The following is a 13,661-nucleotide window of genomic DNA, read 5'->3' on the forward strand; positions in this document are numbered from 1 at the left end:
AAATGCAGAAATATTTATATATGTGTTGTTTTCTTTTTTGTCATAGGTTAGCCAAGAGGTTTTAAAGACTGAGGATTATTCCAAAGTTCGACAATGAGGCTGAAACCATCACTCTTGCACAACGTTGCATTGGACTACAGGACGGAGCACACTAAAATGGCTAAGTTTTCTTTCCACATTTTAAGACTCAAAACATACATGTGTATAACTTTATATATAATATGTGTGTGGTTGTGGGTGTAAACATGTTTTTCCATTTTTAGTGTAATTTATGTTAAGTAGATGATTGACTACTTGCTCCCAATACAGTAATATTGATATAGGTGTTGTGTTTTTTTTGTCATAGGTTAGCCAGGAGGTTTTGAAGACTGAGGATTATTCCAGAGTTCGACAATGAGGCTGAAACCATCACTCTTACACAACGTTGCATTGGACTACAGGACGGAGCACACATGAGTGGCTAAGTTTTCAGAGAAGAAGACAGAAGAAATGTGAGTAAAACAGCACTAACCCACAGATAGAACACACCTAGGACACATTTAACCCTCTCTTCACCCCCCCCCCCAGTTAACCCCTTCAATTCCCTGTCACCTGTGTCATTGATCAGTGAACACATGTTTACTGATCACTGTATCAGTGTCCCTGGCGACTTCCAATAGTGTTAGCGCCCATCCCAGATAGCGCCAGTTTTCCCGCTAGTACACCAGTAATCCCATTTAACCCCTTGATCGCCTCCCCCCCCACAGTTAACGCCCTCACTGCCCTGTCACCAGTGTCATTGATTACAGTGAACAGATTTTTACTGATCACTGTATTAGTGTCACCGGTGACTTCCGATAGTGTTAGCGCCAGTTAGCGCCCCTCCCAGATAGCGTCAGATTGCCTGCAACATGGGCATTAATAAAAAATATCAATTGCGGTTGTATTGGTCCACAGGCCCGCTTGTTCATATGTCCGTGTTCTCTACTGCCATGGCCAGGCATAGATATGAGACGATAATGCGTTTTATGCACTTCTACGACAACACACTCAGTCGTCCTCGGGGTGACCCTGAATTTGACCGGCTCCACAAAATTCGGCCCCTCGTAAATCACTTTAACCAAAAATTTGCAGATATGTATACTCCCCATAAAAACATCTGCATTGATGAGTCCCTCATTCAATTTTCTGGCTGCCTTGTAATCAAACAGTTTCTCCCCAGCAAGCGTGCCAGATATGGGGTCAAGATGTATAAGACCTGTGAGAGGGCAACAGGCTATACATGTAAGTTTCAGATTTATGAGGAAAAATATAGTCACGTGGAGCCCCCCGGATGCCCAGACTACATGGGGAGCAGTGGCAAGATAGTTTGGGACTTGGTGTCATCCTTTTTCCATATGAGGTACCACTTATACGTGGACGTGAAAAAAAAAGTAAAAAAAAAAAAATTAAAAATACAAATCCCCCCCAAAAAATAAAAAATGTAAAAATCAAAAATAGTTAGTTTTTTTGTTGTCATTTTTTGTGATTCTTCTACTTTTACTGTTTTATTGTTACTGTTTTATTGTTAATCATTTCTGTTTGTAGGAATGCTTTCAGCTGCAACACTGACCTGTTTATTCTGACAGCAACAGGAACTTGCTCTCAGAATAGACATAAATCAATGTGGGCAGCGCTGCTTCCGCCTCTACCATACACTAGTGAACTATTAATATAGGGTACAGCACGGCACAGTTCAGGGCACATTTACACAGGGTCTCAAAAGATGTTAGGTAGCCAGGAAACTGGCTATCGCATTTGGAGAGACCCGACCATCTGTTTTAAAAATGTTTAAAGTTTGAAAAAAAAAGTAAAAAAAAAAAAAATTAAAAGTACAAATCCTTCCCAAAAAATAAAAAAATTTAAAAATCAAAAATAGTTAGTTTTTTTTGTTGCTGTCATTTTTTGTGATTCTTCTACTTTTACTGTTTTATTGTTACTGTTTTATTGTTAATCATTTCTGTTTGTAGGAATGCCTTCAGCTGCAACACTGACCTGTTTATTCTGACAGCAACAGGAACTTGCTCTCAGAATAGACATAAATCAATGTGGGCAGCGCTGCTTCCGCCTCTACCATACACTAGTGAACTATTAATATAGGGTACAGCACGGCACAGTTCAGGGCACATTTACACAGGGTCTCGAAAGATGTTAGGTAGTCAGGAAACTGGCTATCGCATTTGGAGAGACCCGACCATCTGTTTTAAAAATGTTTAAAGTTTGAAAAAAAAAGTAAAAAAAAAAAAAGTAAAAATACAAATCCCCCCAAAAAATAAAAAAAATTTAAAAATCAAAAATAGTTAGTTTTTTTTGTTGCTGTCATTTTTTGTGATTCTTCTACTTTTACTGTTTTACTGTTACTGTTTTATTGTTAATCATTTCTGTTTGTAGGAATGCTTTCAGCTGCAACACTGACCTGTTTATTCTGACAGCAACAGGAACTTGCTCTCAGAATAGACATAAATCAATGTGGGCAGCGCTGCTTCCACCTCTACCATACACTAGTGAACTATTAATATAGGGTACAGCATGGCACAGTTCAGGGCACATTTACACAGGGTCTCAAAAGATGTTAGGTAGCCAGGAAACTGGCTATCGCATTTGGAGAGACCCGACCATCTGTTTTAAAAATGTTTAAAGTTTGAAAAAAAAAGTAAAAAAAAAAAAAATTAAAAGTACAAATCCTTCCCAAAAAATAAAAAAATTTAAAAATCAAAAATAGTTAGTTTTTTTTGTTGCTGTCATTTTTTGTGATTCTTCTACTTTTACTGTTTTATTGTTACTGTTTTATTGTTAATCATTTCTGTTTGTAGGAATGTTTTCAGCTGCAACACTGACCGTTTTATTCTGACAGCAACAGGAACTTGCTCTCAGAATAGACCTAAATCAATGTGGGCAGTGCTGTTGGATGAGATTTTTCATCCGCAGTTAAAAAAAGAGAATATATGCCAAAGCATGGGGGCCTGGGGTGGCCAATCGGTGGATGGACCCTATGCTTCGGCATACATATTTTATATCTGTTGGCACATTTCATGTGTGCCCACCATTAGAAGTGGGTGGATGCTAAGTTTTCCTTCCACATTTTAAGACTCAAAACATACATGTGTATAACTTTATATATTAATATGTGTGTGGTTGTGGGTCTTTGCATGTTTTTACATATTTAGCGTAATTTTTGTTAAGTAGATGATTGGTTACTTGGTCCAAATGCAGAAATATTTATATATGTGTTGTTTTCTTTTTTGTCATAGGTTAGCCAAGAGGTTTTAAAGACTGAGGATTATTCCAAAGTTCGACAATGAGGCTGAAACCATCACTCTTGCACAACGTTGCATTGGACTACAGGACGGAGCACACTAAAATGGCTAAGTTTTCTTTCCACATTTTAAGACTCAAAACATACATGTGTATAACTTTATATATAATATGTGTGTGGTTGTGGGTGTAAACATGTTTTTCCATTTTTAGTGTAATTTATGTTAAGTAGATGATTGACTACTTGCTCCCAATACAGTAATATTGATATAGGTGTTGTGTTTTTTTTGTCATAGGTTAGCCAGGAGGTTTTGAAGACTGAGGATTATTCCAGAGTTCGACAATGAGGCTGAAACCATCACTCTTACACAACGTTGCATTGGACTACAGGACGGAGCACACATGAGTGGCTAAGTTTTCAGAGAAGAAGACAGAAGAAATGTGAGTAAAACAGCACTAACCCACAGATAGAACACACCTAGGACACATTTAACCCTCTCTTCACCCCCCCCCCAGTTAACCCCTTCAATTCCCTGTCACCTGTGTCATTGATCAGTGAACACATGTTTACTGATCACTGTATCAGTGTCCCTGGCGACTTCCAATAGTGTTAGCGCCCATCCCAGATAGCGCCAGTTTTCCCGCTAGTACACCAGTAATCCCATTTAACCCCTTGATCGCCTCCCCCCCCACAGTTAACGCCCTCACTGCCCTGTCACCAGTGTCATTGATTACAGTGAACAGATTTTTACTGATCACTGTATTAGTGTCACCGGTGACTTCCGATAGTGTTAGCGCCAGTTAGCGCCCCTCCCAGATAGCGTCAGATTGCCTGCAACATGGGCATTAATAAAAAATATCAATTGCGGTTGTATTGGTCCACAGGCCCGCTTGTTCATATGTCCGTGTTCTCTACTGCCATGGCCAGGCATAGATATGAGACGATAATGCGTTTTATGCACTTCTACGACAACACACTCAGTCGTCCTCGGGGTGACCCTGAATTTGACCGGCTCCACAAAATTCGGCCCCTCGTAAATCACTTTAACCAAAAATTTGCAGATATGTATACTCCCCATAAAAACATCTGCATTGATGAGTCCCTCATTCAATTTTCTGGCTGCCTTGTAATCAAACAGTTTCTCCCCAGCAAGCGTGCCAGATATGGGGTCAAGATGTATAAGACCTGTGAGAGGGCAACAGGCTATACATGTAAGTTTCAGATTTATGAGGAAAAATATAGTCACGTGGAGCCCCCCGGATGCCCAGACTACATGGGGAGCAGTGGCAAGATAGTTTGGGACTTGGTGTCATCCTTTTTCCATATGAGGTACCACTTATACGTGGACGTGAAAAAAAAAAGTAAAAAAAAAAAAATTAAAAATACAAATCCCCCCCAAAAAATAAAAAATGTAAAAATCAAAAATAGTTAGTTTTTTTGTTGTCATTTTTTGTGATTCTTCTACTTTTACTGTTTTATTGTTACTGTTTTATTGTTAATCATTTCTGTTTGTAGGAATGCTTTCAGCTGCAACACTGACCTGTTTATTCTGACAGCAACAGGAACTTGCTCTCAGAATAGACATAAATCAATGTGGGCAGCGCTGCTTCCGCCTCTACCATACACTAGTGAACTATTAATATAGGGTACAGCACGGCACAGTTCAGGGCACATTTACACAGGGTCTCAAAAGATGTTAGGTAGCCAGGAAACTGGCTATCGCATTTGGAGAGACCCGACCATCTGTTTTAAAAATGTTTAAAGTTTGAAAAAAAAAGTAAAAAAAAAAAAAATTAAAAGTACAAATCCTTCCCAAAAAATAAAAAAATTTAAAAATCAAAAATAGTTAGTTTTTTTTGTTGCTGTCATTTTTTGTGATTCTTCTACTTTTACTGTTTTACTGTTACTGTTTTATTGTTAATCATTTCTGTTTGTAGGAATGCTTTCAGCTGCAACACTGACCTGTTTATTCTGACAGCAACAGGAACTTGCTCTCAGAATAGACATAAATCAATGTGGGCAGCGCTGCTTCCACCTCTACCATACACTAGTGAACTATTAATATAGGGTACAGCATGGCACAGTTCAGGGCACATTTACACAGGGTCTCAAAAGATGTTAGGTAGCCAGGAAACTGGCTATCGCATTTGGAGAGACCCGACCATCTGTTTTAAAAATGTTTAAAGTTTGAAAAAAAAAGTAAAAAAAAAAAAAATTAAAAGTACAAATCCTTCCCAAAAAATAAAAAAATTTAAAAATCAAAAATAGTTAGTTTTTTTTGTTGCTGTCATTTTTTGTGATTCTTCTACTTTTACTGTTTTATTGTTACTGTTTTATTGTTAATCATTTCTGTTTGTAGGAATGTTTTCAGCTGCAACACTGACCGTTTTATTCTGACAGCAACAGGAACTTGCTCTCAGAATAGACATAAATCAATGTGGGCAGTGCTGTTGGATGAGATTTTTCATCCGCAGTTAAAAAAAGAGAATATATGCCAAAGCATGGGGGCCTGGGGTGGCCAATCGGTGGATGGACCCTATGCTTCGGCATACATATTTTATATCTGTTGGCACATTTCATGTGTGCCCACCATTAGAAGTGGGTGGATGCTAAGTTTTCCTTCCACATTTTAAGACTCAAAACATACATGTGTATAACTTTATATATTAATATGTGTGTGGTTGTGGGTCTTTGCATGTTTTTACATATTTAGCGTAATTTTTGTTAAGTAGATGATTGGTTACTTGGTCCAAATGCAGAAATATTTATATATGTGTTGTTTTCTTTTTTGTCATAGGTTAGCCAAGAGGTTTTAAAGACTGAGGATTATTCCAAAGTTCGACAATGAGGCTGAAACCATCACTCTTGCACAACGTTGCATTGGACTACAGGACGGAGCACACTAAAATGGCTAAGTTTTCTTTCCACATTTTAAGACTCAAAACATACATGTGTATAACTTTATATATAATATGTGTGTGGTTGTGGGTGTAAACATGTTTTTCCATTTTTAGTGTAATTTATGTTAAGTAGATGATTGACTACTTGCTCCCAATACAGTAATATTGATATAGGTGTTGTGTTTTTTTTGTCATAGGTTAGCCAGGAGGTTTTGAAGACTGAGGATTATTCCAGAGTTCGACAATGAGGCTGAAACCATCACTCTTACACAACGTTGCATTGGACTACAGGACGGAGCACACATGAGTGGCTAAGTTTTCAGAGAAGAAGACAGAAGAAATGTGAGTAAAACAGCACTAACCCACAGATAGAACACACCTAGGACACATTTAACCCTCTCTTCACCCCCCCCAGTTAACCCCTTCAATTCCCTGTCACCTGTGTCATTGATCAGTGAACACATGTTTACTGATCACTGTATCAGTGTCCCTGGCGACTTCCAATAGTGTTAGCGCCCATCCCAGATAGCGCCAGTTTTCCCGCTAGTACACCAGTAATCCCATTTAACCCCTTGATCGCCTCCCCCCCCCCAGTTAACGCCCTCACTGCCCTGTCACCAGTGTCATTGATTACAGTGAACAGATTTTTACTGATCACTGTATTAGTGTCACCGGTGACTTCCGATAGTGTTAGCGCCAGTTAGCGCCCCTCCCAGATAGCGTCAGATTGCCTGCAACATGGGCATTAATAAAAAATATCAATTGCGGTTGTATTGGTCCACAGGCCCGCTTGTTCATATGTCCGTGTTCTCTACTGCCATGGCCAGGCATAGATATGAGACGATAATGCGTTTTATGCACTTCTACGACAACACACTCAGTCGTCCTCGGGGTGACCCTGAATTTGACCGGCTCCACAAAATTCGGCCCCTCGTAAATCACTTTAACCAAAAATTTGCAGATATGTATACTCCCCATAAAAACATCTGCATTGATGAGTCCCTCATTCAATTTTCTGGCTGCCTTGTAATCAAACAGTTTCTCCCCAGCAAGCGTGCCAGATATGGGGTCAAGATGTATAAGACCTGTGAGAGGGCAACAGGCTATACATGTAAGTTTCAGATTTATGAGGAAAAATATAGTCACGTGGAGCCCCCCGGATGCCCAGACTACATGGGGAGCAGTGGCAAGATAGTTTGGGACTTGGTGTCATCCTTTTTCCATATGAGGTACCACTTATACGTGGACGTGAAAAAAAAAGTAAAAAAAAAAAAATTAAAAATACAAATCCCCCCCAAAAAATAAAAAATGTAAAAATCAAAAATAGTTAGTTTTTTTGTTGTCATTTTTTGTGATTCTTCTACTTTTACTGTTTTATTGTTACTGTTTTATTGTTAATCATTTCTGTTTGTAGGAATGCTTTCAGCTGCAACACTGACCTGTTTATTCTGACAGCAACAGGAACTTGCTCTCAGAATAGACATAAATCAATGTGGGCAGCGCTGCTTCCGCCTCTACCATACACTAGTGAACTATTAATATAGGGTACAGCACGGCACAGTTCAGGGCACATTTACACAGGGTCTCGAAAGATGTTAGGTAGTCAGAAAACTGGCTATCGCATTTGGAGAGACCCGACCATCTGTTTTAAAAATGTTTAAAGTTTGAAAAAAAAAGTAAAAAAAAAAAGTAAAAATACAAATCCCCCCAAAAAAATAAAAAAATTTAAAAATCAAAAATAGTTTGTTTTTTTTGTTGCTGTCATTTTTTGTGATTCTTCTACTTTTACTGTTTTATTGTTACTGTTTTATTGTTAATCATTTCTGTTTTTAGGAATGCTTTCAGCTGCAACCCTGACCTGTTTATTCTGACAGCAACAGGAACTTGCTCTCAGAATAGACATAAATCAATGTGGGCAGCGCTGCTTCCACCTCTACCATACACTAGTGAACTATTAATATAGGGTACAGCACGGCACAGTTCAGGGCACATTTACACAGGGTCTCAAAAGATGTTAGGTAGCCAGGAAACTGGCTATCGCATTTGGAGAGACCCGACCATCTGTTTTAAAAATGTTTAAAGTTTGAAAAAAAAAGTAAAAAAAAAAAAAATTAAAAGTACAAATCCTTCCCAAAAAATAAAAAAATTTAAAAATCAAAAATAGTTAGTTTTTTTTGTTGCTGTCATTTTTTGTGATTCTTCTACTTTTACTGTTTTATTGTTACTGTTTTATTGTTAATCATTTCTGTTTGTAGGAATGCCTTCAGCTGCAACACTGACCTGTTTATTCTGACAGCAACAGGAACTTGCTCTCAGAATAGACATAAATCAATGTGGGCAGCGCTGCTTCCGCCTCTACCATACACTAGTGAACTATTAATATAGGGTACAGCACGGCACAGTTCAGGGCACATTTACACAGGGTCTCGAAAGATGTTAGGTAGTCAGGAAACTGGCTATTGCATTTGGAGAGACCCGACCATCTGTTTTAAAAATGTTTAAAGTTTGAAAAAAAAAGTAAAAAAAAAAAAGTAAAAATACAAATCCCCCCAAAAAATAAAAAAATTTAAAAATCAAAAATAGTTAGTTTTTTTTGTTGCTGTCATTTTTTGTGATTCTTCTACTTTTACTGTTTTACTGTTACTGTTTTATTGTTAATCATTTCTGTTTGTAGGAATGCTTTCAGCTGCAACACTGACCTGTTTATTCTGACAGCAACAGGAACTTGCTCTCAGAATAGACATAAATCAATGTGGGCAGCGCTGCTTCCACCTCTACCATACACTAGTGAACTATTAATATAGGGTACAGCATGGCACAGTTCAGGGCACATTTACACAGGGTCTCAAAAGATGTTAGGTAGCCAGGAAACTGGCTATCGCATTTGGAGAGACCCGACCATCTGTTTTAAAAATGTTTAAAGTTTGAAAAAAAAAGTAAAAAAAAAAAAAATTAAAAGTACAAATCCTTCCCAAAAAATAAAAAAATTTAAAAATCAAAAATAGTTAGTTTTTTTTGTTGCTGTCATTTTTTGTGATTCTTCTACTTTTACTGTTTTATTGTTACTGTTTTATTGTTAATCATTTCTGTTTGTAGGAATGTTTTCAGCTGCAACACTGACCGTTTTATTCTGACAGCAACAGGAACTTGCTCTCAGAATAGACATAAATCAATGTGGGCAGTGCTGTTGGATGAGATTTTTCATCCGCAGTTAAAAAAAGAGAATATATGCCAAAGCATGGGGGCCTGGGGTGGCCAATCGGTGGATGGACCCTATGCTTCGGCATACATATTTTATATCTGTTGGCACATTTCATGTGTGCCCACCATTAGAAGTGGGTGGATGCTAAGTTTTCCTTCCACATTTTAAGACTCAAAACATACATGTGTATAACTTTATATATTAATATGTGTGTGGTTGTGGGTCTTTGCATGTTTTTACATATTTAGCGTAATTTTTGTTAAGTAGATGATTGGTTACTTGGTCCAAATGCAGAAATATTTATATATGTGTTGTTTTCTTTTTTGTCATAGGTTAGCCAAGAGGTTTTAAAGACTGAGGATTATTCCAAAGTTCGACAATGAGGCTGAAACCATCACTCTTGCACAACGTTGCATTGGACTACAGGACGGAGCACACTAAAATGGCTAAGTTTTCTTTCCACATTTTAAGACTCAAAACATACATGTGTATAACTTTATATATAATATGTGTGTGGTTGTGGGTGTAAACATGTTTTTCCATTTTTAGTGTAATTTATGTTAAGTAGATGATTGACTACTTGCTCCCAATACAGTAATATTGATATAGGTGTTGTGTTTTTTTTGTCATAGGTTAGCCAGGAGGTTTTGAAGACTGAGGATTATTCCAGAGTTCGACAATGAGGCTGAAACCATCACTCTTACACAACGTTGCATTGGACTACAGGACGGAGCACACATGAGTGGCTAAGTTTTCAGAGAAGAAGACAGAAGAAATGTGAGTAAAACAGCACTAACCCACAGATAGAACACACCTAGGACACATTTAACCCTCTCTTCACCCCCCCCCCAGTTAACCCCTTCAATTCCCTGTCACCTGTGTCATTGATCAGTGAACACATGTTTACTGATCACTGTATCAGTGTCCCTGGCGACTTCCAATAGTGTTAGCGCCCATCCCAGATAGCGCCAGTTTTCCCGCTAGTACACCAGTAATCCCATTTAACCCCTTGATCGCCTCCCCCCCCCCAGTTAACGCCCTCACTGCCCTGTCACCAGTGTCATTGATTACAGTGAACAGATTTTTACTGATCACTGTATTAGTGTCACCGGTGACTTCCGATAGTGTTAGCGCCCCTCCCAGATAGCGTCAGATTGCCTGCAACATGGGCATTAATAAAAAATATCAATTGCGGTTGTATTGGTCCACAGGCCCGCTTGTTCATATGTCCGTGTTCTCTACTGCCATGGCCAGGCATAGATATGAGACGATAATGCGTTTTATGCACTTCTACGACAACACACTCAGTCGTCCTCGGGGTGTCCCTGAATTTGACCGGCTCCACAAAATTCGGCCCCTCGTAAATCACTTTAACCAAAAATTTGCAGATATGTATACTCCCCATAAAAACATCTGCATTGATGAGTCCCTCATTCAATTTTCTGGCTGCCTTGTAATCAAACAGTTTCTCCCCAGCAAGCGTGCCAGATATGGGGTCAAGATGTATAAGACCTGTGAGAGGGCAACAGGCTATACATGTAAGTTTCAGATTTATGAGGAAAAATATAGCCACGTGGAGCCCCCGGATACCCAGACTACATGGGGAGCAGTGGCAAGATAGTTTGGGACTTGGTGTCATCCTTTTTCCATATGAGGTACCACTTATACGTGGACGTGAAAAAAAAAGTAAAAAAAAAAAAATTAAAAATACAAATCCCCCCAAAAAATAAAAAATTTAAAAATCAAAAATAGTTAGTTTTTTTGTTGTCATTTTTTGTGATTCTTCTACTTTTACTGTTTTATTGTTACTGTTTTATTGTTAATCATTTCTGTTTGTAGGAATGCTTTCAGCTGCAACACTGACCTGTTTATTCTGACAGCAACAGGAACTTGCTCTCAGAATAGACATAAATCAATGTGGGCAGCGCTGCTTCCGCCTCTACCATACACTAGTGAACTATTAATATAGGGTACAGCACGGCACAGTTCAGGGCACATTTACACAGGGTCTCGAAAGATGTTAGGTAGTCAGAAAACTGGCTATCGCATTTGGAGAGACCCGACCATCTGTTTTAAAAATGTTTAAAGTTTGAAAAAAAAAAGTAAAAAAAAAAAAAGTAAAAATACAAATCCCCCCCAAAAAATAAAAAAATTTAAAAATCAAAAATAGTTTGTTTTTTTTGTTGCTGTCATCTTTTGTGATTCTTCTACTTTTACTGTTTTATTGTTACTGTTTTATTGTTAATCATTTCTGTTTGTAGGAATGCTTTCAGCTGCAACACTGACCTGTTTATTCTGACAGCAACTGGAACTTGCTCTCAGAATAGACATAAATCAATGTGGGCAGCGCTGCTTCCACCTCTACCATACACTAGTGAACTATTAATATAGGGTACAGCACGGCACAGTTCAGGGCACATTTACACAGGGTCTCAAAAGATGTTAGGTAGCCAGGAAACTGGCTATCGCATTTGGAGAGACCCGACCATCTGTTTTAAAAATGTTTAAAGTTTGAAAAAAAAGTAAAAAAAAAAAAAATTAAAAGTACAAATCCTTCCCAAAAAATAAAAAAATTTAAAAATCAAAAATAGTTAGTTTTTTTTTTTGCTGTCATTTTTTGTGATTCTTCTACTTTTACTGTTTTATTGTTACTGTTTTATTGTTAATCATTTCTGTTTGTAGGAATGCTTTCAGCTGCAACACTGACCTGTTTATTCTGACAGCAACAGGAACTTGCTCTCAGAATAGACATAAATCAATGTGGGCAGCGCTGCTTCCGCCTCTACCATACACTAGTGAACTATTAATATAGGGTACAGCACGGCACAGTTCAGGGCACATTTACACAGGGTCTCGAAAGATGTTAGGTAGTCAGGAAACTGGCTATTGCATTTGGAGAGACCCGACCATCTGTTTTTAAAAATGTTTAAAGTTTGAAAAAAAAAGTAAAAAAAAAAAAAGTAAAAATACAAATCCCCCCAAAAAATAAAAAATTTAAAAATCAAAAATAGTTAGTTTTTTTTGTTGCTGTCATTTTTTGTGATTCTTCTACTTTTACTGTTTTACTGTTACTGTTTTATTGTTAATCATTTCTGTTTGTAGGAATGCTTTCAGCTGCAACACTGACCTGTTTATTCTGACAGCAACAGGAACTTGCTCTCAGAATAGACATAAATCAATGTGGGCAGCGCTGCTTCCACCTCTACCATACACTAGTGAACTATTAATATAGGGTACAGCATGGCACAGTTCAGGGCACATTTACACAGGGTCTCAAAAGATGTTAGGTAGCCAGGAAACTGGCTATCACATTTGGAGAGACCCGAACATCTGTTTTAAAAATGTTTAAAGTTTGAAAAAAAAAGTAAAAAAAAAAAAAATTAAAAGTACAAATCCTTCCCAAAAAATAAAAAAATTTAAAAATCAAAAATAGTTAGTTTTTTTTGTTGCTGTCATTTTTTGTGATTCTTCTACTTTTACTGTTTTATTGTTACTGTTTTATTGTTAATCATTTCTGTTTGTAGGAATGTTTTCAGCTGCAACACTGACCGTTTTATTCTGACAGCAACAGGAACTTGCTCTCAGAATAGACATAAATCAATGTGGGCAGTGCTGTTGGATGAGATTTTTCATCCGCAGTTAAAAAAAGAGAATATATGCCAAAGCATGGGGGCCTGGGGTGGCCAATCGGTGGATGGACCCTATGCTTCGGCATACATATTTTATATCTGTTGGCACATTTCATGTGTGCCCACCATTAGAAGTGGGTGGATGCTAAGTTTTCCTTCCACATTTTAAGACTCAAAACATACATGTGTATAACTTTATATATTAATATGTGTGTGGTTGTGGGTCTTTGCATGTTTTTACATATTTAGCGTAATTTTTGTTAAGTAGATGATTGGTTACTTGGTCCAAATGCAGAAATATTTATATATGTGTTGTTTTCTTTTTTGTCATAGGTTAGCCAAGAGGTTTTAAAGACTGAGGATTATTCCAAAGTTCGACAATGACGCTGAAACCATCACTCTTGCACAACGTTGCATTGGACTAAAGGACGGAGCACACTAAAATGGCTAAGTTTTCTTTCCACATTTTAAGACTCAAAACATACATGTGTATAACTTTATATATTAATATGTGTGTGGTTGTGGGTGTAAACATGTTTTTCCATTTTTAGTGTAATTTATGTTAAGTAGATGATTGACTACTTGCTCCCAATACAGTAATATTGATATAGGTGTTGTGTTTTTTTTGTCATAGGTTAGCCAGGAGGTTTTGAAGA

Source organism: Staurois parvus, unplaced genomic scaffold, assembly GCF_062004578.1.
Source record: "Staurois parvus isolate SC_StPar_1 unplaced genomic scaffold, SC_StPar_1.0 ptg001084l, whole genome shotgun sequence".
Taxonomy (NCBI): domain Eukaryota; kingdom Metazoa; phylum Chordata; class Amphibia; order Anura; family Ranidae; genus Staurois; species Staurois parvus.